Below are 11155 nucleotides of genomic sequence, written 5' to 3' on the forward strand. Positions count from 1 at the left end.
CATACATCCATCATGGTAACCTCATACAGAGTAGTTAACTATCTTAAAACCCCATGTATTCCACTTCTTCATCCTTCCTTCTTCCACTGATATTTTCATTCTCTCCATTTTGCCTTTTCCATAGTGTCATGTAGTTGCAATCAGATAATATGTAGCCTTTTCAGTCTTCTTTCATTTAGCAATATGCTTTGAACATCCCCCAATGTCTTTACCTGGTTTAATAGCTCATTTCTTTTTATTGCGGAGTAACATTCCAAGCATGGATGTACCACAGTCTGTCTACCCATTCACCTACTGAAGCATTTGGTTGTTTCCAAGTTTTGGCAGTTATGAATAAGATGTATAGGTTTTTGGGTGGGCCTAAGCATTCAGCTCATTTTAGTAAATACCAAGGAGCATGATTCCTGGATCACATCTCCTGTAGGATTTTTATAGACAGAACTACAAGGATCCTGAAAAGTATAAGCCTAGTTTTAAGGGTCACCATACTCAGGGAAGCCCAGAGTTTGGCTTGCCCATAAATGCCCATCAGACATTCATAGATTTTTTTCTACTTCATCCCAGTCCGGATGCAATTTACCATTCAGGGTTCATTGCTACCATGAAGAACAATGTCTAATAACACAGTTGACATTTCTACTTTCTTCGGTTGGACAGTCAACTAATGTTTAAGTCTCACAGAGGGATAATAGGTTTTGTTAAACCCTTTGCTCACAGCTATGTATTTTTATTTCCTCCACTTTTCAAATGAAGAAACCAAGGCACAGAAAGTATCCAAGATCACATAGTTGGCAAAAAGTGAAACCAAGAATTAGACAGAGGCATTTGACCCCAGAGCCTGTGCTCATAAACATTGAGTTATACTGCCTCAAGCATTACTTGTCTTTCTTATAAATGGAGGTAGTGTTTATGTAAATAAGTCATGGGTTAATACCCCTAGAATATTAGATTATGAGCCTGTGACCATGAAAGTTGCCGTCATGCTGATTTTATCTAAAGAACTCTCTATCCCTGTGCTCCGGGGGAAATTTTTTTCAAAGCCTCTCATTTTCAGAGGGTGGGGAAGTCCCCAGGGTTTCTGGGGACTCTCACCCACTTAAGGCCTCCAGATCTCCTCTGACTCAGGCCCCAGCATCAGAACCCTTTGTCTCTATTTTATTTCCCACAAAAACCATGATGCAGAATTTGGCTACTTTACTGGTTTTCATAAGAAATGCCATCACCTCGAGCTTTTGTGATTTTGTAAAATTTCCTGAAGGTGTATGAGGTCACCGAGTCACCTTGCTTAGTTCATCGTATTCCAGAAAACATGACTTTTGCTCAAGTTCATTTCCCTTCTCTTCCTTTCCCTCCCTTCTCCCTCTGCCTCACCTCAATTGCAAATAGATCTCTTTTGACTCTTCTTTCCCCAGAAGACTTCAAAGCACCTATATCCTCCCGGGGAAGTACTGCTTTTTCTTTACAGGCTTCCCAGGACTGTATCCATAAGAAAGGGTACATTTGTTATATAATAATTTTTCCCATCTCACTATATTACAATCGAGTTAGCTGATTAGCAGTCCATTTGTATAGGGCTTCAGTGACTCTATTTGATAACAATGATACAATGACCAAAACATCTGGAGCAGAAGAGAAAGCTAAAGCAAAGGAGAAGAGGAAAGATACCTATTTGAATACAGAGTTCCAAAGAATAGCAAAGAGAGATAAGAAAGCCTTCCTCAGTGATCAATGCAAAGAAATAGAGGAAAACAATAGAATGGGAAAGACTAGAGATCTCTTCAAGAAAATTAGAGATATCAAGGGAACATTTCATGCAAAGATGGGCACAATAAAGGACAGAAATGGGATGGACCTTACAGAAACAGAAGATAAGAAGAGATGGCAAGAGAGAACTATACAAAAAAGATCTTCAAAACCCAGATAACCACTATGGTGTGATCACTCACCTAGAGCCAGACATCCTGGAATGCGAAGTCAAGTGGACCTTAGGAAGCATCACTACGAACAAAGCTAGTGGAGGTGATGGAATTCCAGTTGAGCTATTTCAAATCCTAAAAGATGATGCTGTGAAAGTGCTGCACTCAATATGTCAGCAAATTTTGGAAACTCAGCAGTGGCCACAGGACCAGAAAAGGTCAGTTTTCATTCCAATCCAAAAAAAGGCAATGCCAAAGAATGTTTAAACTACTGCACAATTTAATTCATCTCACACGCTAGCAAAGTAATGCTCAAAATTCTCCAAGCCAGGCTTCAACAGTATGTGAACTGTGAAGTTTCAGGTGTTCAAGATGGATTTAGAAAAAGCAGAGGAACCAGAGATCAAATTGCCAACATCTGCTGGATCAAGGAAAAAGCAAGAGAGTTCCAGAAAAACATCTACTTCTGCTTTATTGACTACGTCAAAGCCTTTGACTGTGTGGATCACAATAAACTGTGGAAAATTCTTAAAGAGATGGGAATACCAGACCACCTGACGTGCCTCCTGAGAAATCTGCATGCACCTCAAGAAGCAACAGTTAGAACTGGACATGGAACAACAGACTGGTTCCAAATTGGGAAAGAGTACATCGAGGCTGTATATTGTCACCCTGCTTATTTAACTTATATGCAGAGTACATCATGTGAAATGCTGGGTTGGACAAAACACAAGCTGGAATCAAGATTGCTGGGAGAAATATCAATAACCTTGTATATGCAGATGATACCACCCTTATGGCAGAAAGCGAAGAGGAACTAAAGAGCCTCTTGATGAAAGTGAAAGAGGAGAGTGAAAAAGTTGGCTTAAACTTAACATCCAGAAAACTCAGATCATGGTATATGTGTATATGTATATGTATAGTTGATTCACTTTGCTGTACAGTAGAAACAAACACAATTTTGTAAAGCAACTATAAGTGTTAGTCGCTCAGTTGTGTCTGACTCTTTGCAACCCCATGGATTATATCCTGCCAGGCTCCTCCAACCATGGGATTTCCCAGGCAGGAATACTAGAGCGAGTAGCCATTTCCTTCTCCAGGAGATCTTCCTGACCCAGGGATCAAACCCAGGTTTCCTGCATCACAGGCAGATTCTTTACTATCTGAGCTGCCAGAGAAGCCCCTAAAGCAACTATATTCCTGTAAAAATTAATTTAAAAAATAAAGCATTATCACAAATTGTGAAATGTTCTTTGAATGAAAAGCGCAGGAGGCAGAGACAGAATAATAGGGGAGGGTGACCATTCAGGGAAGGCCTTTCTGAGGAGGTGATGTGAATTAGGTAAAAAAAGAAAATGAGAAGACAGTAATCATGTAAGCAGTTGAAGGAAGGGAGAATGTTACAGACAGAAAGAACAGCATATGTAAACTCCCTGGTGGAGGTATGTTGAAGAAACAGAAAGAAAATCAGAGTTGCTGATGGATAGTGAGCAAGGGGCAGAAGAATAACAGACAAGAAGTGAGATATGGTTAGTGGCAGGAGGGAAGGCTGTAGAGAGCTTGCATATAATTCTATATGAAATAATGAAGCCACTGAAATGGGAGAATAACATGAAATGATTGAAATTCCAAGTCATCCTTGTTTCAAAGTGCATGGAGAATAGATCATAGGACACAAGAGAAAGCGGGGTTTCTCCATCCTCTTGGTGGTTGAATCAACATGACTTCCTGTTGGATTCTATCTGAGAAGTGAGCAAAAGGGGAAGCAAGTATGACTTAGATTTCTCGATTGAAAGTCTTAATGACACCATCATGGGGAAATCTGAGGGGAGAACGCACTTGAGAGAAAGAGCAGAAATGCATTCAGGTTTTGGAATTAAGTTTCAGCTGTGTGTGAGACAGACAGAAGGGGAAGTCCAGTGGGAAGCCAGAAGACACACCTGGAACCTGGATGGGGAAGTTTGATCTGGCAGAAGGGATATGGGAGTTATCAACATACAGATGGCATTTAAAGCTGTGGGATACATAGAAATATATTTCATTTCTATACACTAATAACAAAAGATCAGACAGAGAAATTAAAGAAATGTTCTGCTTTACCATTCCATCAAAAATAATAAAATACCTAGGAATAACCTACCTGAGGAAGCAAGAGATTTGTACTCCAAAAACTACAAGATGCTGGTGAAAGAAAGCAAAGATGACATAAACAGATGGAAAGATATACCATGTTCTTGGACTGGAAGAATCAATATTGTCAAAATGAGTATACTACCCAAGACAATCTACAGATTTGATGAAATCCCTATCAAATTACCAATGGCATTTTCCACAGAATTAGAACAACAAAAAAAAAAATCTTAAAATTTGTATGGAGACATAGAAGATCTCAAATGCCAAAGCAATCTCGAGGGGGGTAAAATGGAACTAGAGGAATCAGGCTCCCTGACTTTAGACTATACTGCAAATCTACAGTCATCAAAACAGTATGGTACTAGTACAAGAATAGAAATATAGATCAATGGAACAAGACACAAAGCCTAGAAATAAACCTATGCACCTATGGTCAATTAATCTACAAAAAAGGAGACAAGAATATATAATGGAGAAAAGATAGTCTCATCGATAAATGGTGCTGGGAAAACTGGACAGCTACATGTAAAAAAATGAAATTAGAACATTCTTTAATACCTTACACAAAAATAAACTCAAAATGGATTAAAGAAAAATATAAGACTAGATCTATTAAAGTCTTAGAGGAAAAAATAGAGAGAAGACCCTTTGACATAAACCACAGCAATATCTTTTTTGATCCATCTCATAGAGTAATGGAAATAAAAACAAAAATTAACAAATAAAAATAAACAAAACAAACAAACCACAAACAAAACAAAAGGCAACCCACAGAATGGGAGAAAATATTTGCAAATGTTGAGACCAAAAAGGAGTTAATCTCCCAAATTTACAAGCAGCTGAATGGCTCAGTGGGTAAAGAATCCACCTGCAATGCAGGAGACACGGGTTCAATCCCTGGGTTAGGAAGATCCCCTGGAGAAGGAAATGGCAACGCACTCCAGTATTCTTGCCTGAAAAATCCCACAGACAGAGGAGCCTGGTGGGCTACAGTCCATGGGGCTGCAAAAAGTCCAACACAACTGAAGCGACTTAGCACACCTGTGGTTCAATACAAAAATCCCCAAACGAAAAACCCAATCAAAAACTGGGCAGAAGACCTAAAAACATATGTCTCAAAAGAAGAAATATAGATGGCAAGAGACACTTGAAAAGATGTCAGCATCACTAATTATTAGAGAAATGGAAATCAGAGCTACAATGAGATATCACCTCACACCAGTCAGAATGGCCATCATCAAGAGTTCTATTAACAATAGTAAATACTGGAGAGAGTGTGGAAAAAAAGGGAATTGTTAATCAACTATACTGCAATTTAAAATAAAAATAAATACATAAATAAAACCATGGTAACAGGTGAGGTCCTCAGGAGCCTGTGGTAGGAAATTAGGAGAGAAGGGTCCTTGGCCCCAGCCCTTCCCCTCAAGTCTTCTTCATAGTTCCTAGTCCTTCCTTCTTTAGGCTCCTCCGTAAGCAAAAGATAGAGTGCCCCTCTTCCCTCTCACTAAGGAACCTAATGACCTCTGAACAACTGAGCCAGTCCTGGTCATCTTCTCAGAAAGCCTAGGCCTTAAGCCTGGCCCCACACTTCTGTCTTCTACTCTTTGAGATAAGTTTCTTCCCCAAGCTTCTCAGGTGGACAAATGATCTTCATGCTCAGAAAAGAAAAGAAGGAAGGAAGAAACCCCCAACAACACTGCTATCACTGCCCAGCTAAGCAATTGCACCAACTAACAAACTACAGCCTGAGCTCAGAAAGGAGATTACTTCACTGTCCAAGTCTCGAGGGATTGTCTGCTGTACCGCTATTGGTCTTGGGGTGAATCATGCTTCCAGACTGCTCTGCTGTGCTGAGGCAGTCAGTGTTTCAGGGTGTAGCATGGATCGCATGCAAGGCTGAAACAAAATACCTTGACTGGCTCAGGGCCAACCACAACCACCCTGGATAAGCGTCTATTCCATTGAAAGTGGGTCATGAAGCTGACGTGCACCTGTAAAGACATCACATATCTTTCTGTGTGGTGTGTGAGCTTCAAAGAGTCCATTGTGTAATTATCTGCTCTCCTTACGGTGAAATGGTCAGCATCTTCTCTTATCTCTCTGTGGAAACTCCCTCCTCCCCGCAGACTCACCCTCTTGCCTTCTCCCACCAATAGCTCCCAGACTGAGCAGGGAATGAATTCCTGTTCCAGAAAGAGGCAAACGGGAAGTGTCCCGGTTGTGGCTGTGGATTAGGCGCAACACTGGGTTTCCTTTCGGCGTTCCGCACCTCAACGTTGTTGGTCTTGCCCTACCCCCTTCCTTCCTGTGCAACATCAAGCCACTCTGCAGCGCTTAAGGCTACTTCTTTCTGCCCTTCCTAATGGGTTCCTACCCTACCATCTCCCCTGACCAGTGGTTACTGTGCTGCTCAGATTAGTGGTCTGATTCACAGCTTTGTCACGAGTCTTTACTCATATGAGCGTCCAGGTCCCTGGCTCCTTATCAGGTTGCAGACCTGCTGTGCAGCCCAGGTCTACAACCTGGGCCTGCTTTTTGCTCTGCCAGCCCCAGCTTCCTGCCTGTCTTTCTGCTAAGCCACCAACCCTACAGTTCCTCAGCTGACATGCAATGCATGCATGCACACTGCTTTTTGTTTCATGACTGCTCTGAACTGGTGCATGCTGTTGTGCATCTTTATACGTTTCATGAAATTTTGGCTCACCAGTTATCTACTCCATCTACAACCGCTTCCTGCCAAGAGGGTCTACCTCCTGCAGCTTTGCCCTGGTGGTCAGCATGGATGTGCATTGCTGCACCTACGTGGGGTTGCCACTGCTTCTTAGAAGTATGTCTTACTCCTGTCCTAGGAATTCTGTTTCATGTTAGCTCATCATCCAGAGTTTCTTGGGAAATCTGCATGCAGCTAACATGTGCAAAGATTAGGCCAGGGTGGGACTAATAAACTGGTGGGTTCCAGCCTTCACTGATGCCTGGGTGAACATACAAATGAAGAATCAGGGCAAAGCTATGAATCAGATCACTAGTCTGAGCAGCACAGACTAGTTAAGATGTATCTGTATATCCCACTAAGTTTTAAATTTTACCACCAAAAAAACCATGAGTCAGAACTTGAAAAGTGTGTGACTTTCAAGACTTAAAAAGAACCTCAGGTCCCCATCTTTTGATGGGTAGGAGGCTAGACTCCAAGGAAGGCATATTCTCCAATACTCACTTAAGATGTGATCCAGGAGGATGTTAGACAGTCAAGTATATTCTCTGCTCCTGAGTAGGGGGCCCTTATACATTTATCTAGTGGGATTTAAGAGTTTTAAATGACTGCTGAATGTTTATCATACTTTCCCAAGCTTTAGTGCAGACAGAATATTAGGGCATAAAAAGAAAATACTAGAGCAACTGAGGGGTTGGGGGGGTAGATACTGAGAATAAAGAGAATGAGAAATTATGGCTAAGAAATTAGATTCTCTTTGGGATTATTTAAGGAATACAATTTGGGATTACATTTAAGTATGTGGGTTGCTGGGTTATATCCCAGACTATAACCCCTTGCAGGTGCTGCTCTCAACAGTTGCAGAGAAACAGACCACACCGGGTGTCAGTCGTCATTAGGAGCCGCCATATTCATCCTCCACACATCAACCAGACTGATCCTCACAAACGTGAATGATGACTGCTATATCCCCACCCCCCGCCCGGTACCGAGATGCTCCAATGGCTTTAAAGATGTTTTTTAAAAATAACATTTATTTGGCTACATTCTCTCTTAGTTGTGGCATGCAAGATCTTTCACATTGGGGTGCATGGGCCAGTCCCATGGGCCAGGCTTGGTTGCCCCATGGAATATGGGATATCTTAGTTCTCTAAGACTTCCCTGTTAGCTCAGCTGATAAAGAATCCACTTGCAATGCAGGAGATTCCAGTTCAATTACTGTGTCAGGGAGATCCGCTGGAGAAGGGATAGGATACCCAGTCTAGTATTCTTGGGCTTCCCTTGTGGCTCAGCTGGTAAAGAATCCGCCTGCAATGCAGGAGACCTGAGTTCAATCCCTGGGTTGGGAAGATCCCTTTAGAAGGGAAAGGCTACGCACTCCAGTATTCAGGTCTGGAGGGTTGCAAAGAGTAGGACACAACAGAGCAACTTTCACTCAGTTCCCCAGCCAGGGTTTGAACCCAAGTCCCCTGCATTGCAAAGTGGATTCTTAACCACTGGGCCACCGGGGAAGTCTCTCCCTCTAAAGAGGTTAAATTTAAGCTCCTTTAATCTGGTATCCAAGGCTCTTCACCATGTGATCCCTATTGTCTTCTGCAGCCTCGTTTCTTGTCACTCACTTCCTTTTGTTTATACTTCAGGAACACCGAAGTGTGAGTTTCTTGCTCATACCATGATGCTTCCCTTTATTCATACTTTCCTAGAATTCCCTCCTTCCTTTTTGCCTGGTTAACTCCTACCAACTACTTAAGACGATTCAAGTGCCATCTCAAAGAAGTCAGTGCTGTCTTCCAGGATGATTAAGTGTTCTTACTTGACTCACCCCAAGCCTTGGCATATCCATCATTAAACTTATCACTTGGCATTCAAATAATTTATTTATGTGTAGCTTTTGTCCTTCAGAGCTTGGCAGGTGCTCAGTAAGTGCTTCTTTAATAAATATTTCTGAAAGACAGAGCCAGTGACCACAGAGAATGTGCATGGGGCTCCTTCCCAGAGAGGTTAACAGAGGTTTAAGAAATGCTTCTTGAGTAAGTGGCAGGTGAACAGTTTGTTGCTGAAATAGCAGAATCTGACCACAATTTATAGTCCTTATCTGCATGGCAGTAATGCCAATAATGGGTCATAATTTATAGAACTTAGTTTTTACTTGATAGGTTACTGAAATTCTGATGGTATAAGCTAGTCAGTGTTTCCCTGCCAGCATATTAGAAAAGAGCGCTAAATGCCTGATCTTTTCCCATGGCTTGCTGACTTTGTAGCATGGAGTCAGAAGCAAGACAAAGAAATTAGAAGCCTATGCAGTAGTTCCTGTAGTGGAGAGAACTAGTTATGTGGTAATTGTGATAATGTCTTATCTGATTGTGCATCCACGGCTAAGGCCTTAATGGGCCTTGACACAGCTATAACATTTAGAGTATATTTGGGGGCTATATTATGAAATAACAGACACTTGGTAAGCAATTTTTTTTAATCAAATGTCAATATTATTAGACATCTGTGGCACTGTCTGCTGAGGAAACCACCTCTGCAGCTTCTTCTTATCTTATAACTTATATTGCCTCTTCCTTGTGACTACCTTGGAATCTTACTGTGTGTTTGTATGACCCCCTGATCATAGTGGAATGACTTATGAGTGGGCCAATTATAAAACTCAACTGAAGTTTAAAAACTAACGTATTTGATTGATACAGAGATTGTCACCTGATCTAAGATTGACAAGGAAAATCCAAGATTGTTGGGTTTGGTGAAAGAAAGGTTGAAAGCTGCAGCATGTAAGACTTGGAAGATGAATGGAATCAATTTGCAAAGAGGAAAGAAATGTAAGATATAGCTCCTGGTAGATTTGAGGAAATCTTCCAACTATTCCTTTGAACCAACTATTCTTCCCACAGTTTTGTTTTTTCTTTGTCTTATTACAAGTTTGCTCCATTTTCCTGTTGAATCAAGTATCAATACTATCTCCTGATTATAGTTAGAGTTTATGCCTGATAAACGTTAGCACGGTTAGCATCACTTTATCAACAACCAGATAATAAATCAGACTAGGTCTCAGTGGCTATGGTCCACATCAAGATTGTTAGGGTGATGAGGAACTCTTATTTGTTTGCTTTAGCTTTTAGTTCTTGGTTATATCTTCAAATATGAGAGAGCTCAGAGGCTCCTGCTGTCCCGGCAAAGGAATTAACAGCAAGCAGACTCCAGTTTTTTGAAATAATTACAAGTGAGTATCTTGACCAAATAAACCCTGTAGCCAGAAGAGTAGCTTCAGCTGTGCTGAGTTTTTCTGCAGGTCTGGCCATGCCAGCTGGTTCAGCGCACACCAATCCTCATTTTGTAATTGAAGCCCAGAAAAAAACACTGTGGGACCGGCTGGGTGGTTGTACAATGGCCTCAAGTTCTCAGACAGGAGGAACTCCCACTTCATCAAGGACCTGGTTGTAGGTGGCCTGCAGGCCCTGGATGCCAGCGGCTGACATTTCTATGGATGAGTGATCATGGGCAGCCTCGTGGGAGAGTGGCCACATGCTTGTTCCTAGCTGGCGGTGAAGGGTAGCTGGTCATTTCCTCCAGCCTCAATGCTTCATCAGAGAAGTCAATGGCACCCCACTCCAGTACTCTTGCCTAGAAAATCCCATGGACAGAGGAGCCTGGTAGGCTGCAGTCCATGGGGTCATGAAGAGTTGGACAACTGAGCAACTTCCCTTTCACTTTTCACTTCCATGCATTGGAGAAGGAAATGGCAACCCACTCCAGTGTTCTTGCCTGGAGAATCCCAGGGACGGGGGAACCTGGTGGGCTGCCGTCTATGGGGTTGCACAGAATCGGACACGACTGAAGCAACTTAGCAACAGCAGCAGCAATGCTTCATGCCCTACTCTCTTAGGGGAGAGTAGGGTGCCCTTCCCACAGCTCAGCCTGCCCCTTGCCGACCACCCTTTAGTTTGTGCTCAGAGTTCTCAGTTTTATCATGCTTTCTTTGATAGAGTAAAGCAACAGATTCTCATTTTTGCTTATGCTCATTTGAATTACATTTCTGTCAAATGTAGTCAGAAAAACGTGCAGGCACTAAGCTATGTACCAGTGACTTAAAGAGAAATATACTAAGGTCTTTATCTCCAAGAACCCATGTTCTAGTGAAACAGCATGTTTTAGGCCAATGATTACTTTTGTGGTCTTCCCTGGTGGCTCAGATGGCAAAGAATCTGCCTACCACACAGGAGACCCAGGTTTGATCGCTGAGTTGTGAAGATCCCCTGGAGAAGGGAATGGCTACCCACTCCAGTATTCTTGCCTGGAGAATTCCATAGACAGAGGAGCCTGGCAGGCTACACATTATATCTCATTTATTATTTTAGCAACTCTGTGAAATAGATATTATCATTGTAGTAGACTC

The 11155-nt window shown here is 42.0% G+C and overlaps 1 pseudogene; it reads right to left on the reverse strand.

The window, feature by feature from the left end:
• Positions 1-9857: 9857 nt before the first annotated feature.
• On the reverse strand, positions 9858-10238 carry LOC113903966 (annotated as a pseudogene).
• Between the last annotated feature and the right edge of the window lie 917 nt (positions 10239-11155).

Source organism: Bos indicus x Bos taurus, chromosome 14, assembly GCF_003369695.1.
Source record: "Bos indicus x Bos taurus breed Angus x Brahman F1 hybrid chromosome 14, Bos_hybrid_MaternalHap_v2.0, whole genome shotgun sequence".
Classification (NCBI taxonomy): Eukaryota; Metazoa; Chordata; class Mammalia; order Artiodactyla; family Bovidae; genus Bos; species Bos indicus x Bos taurus.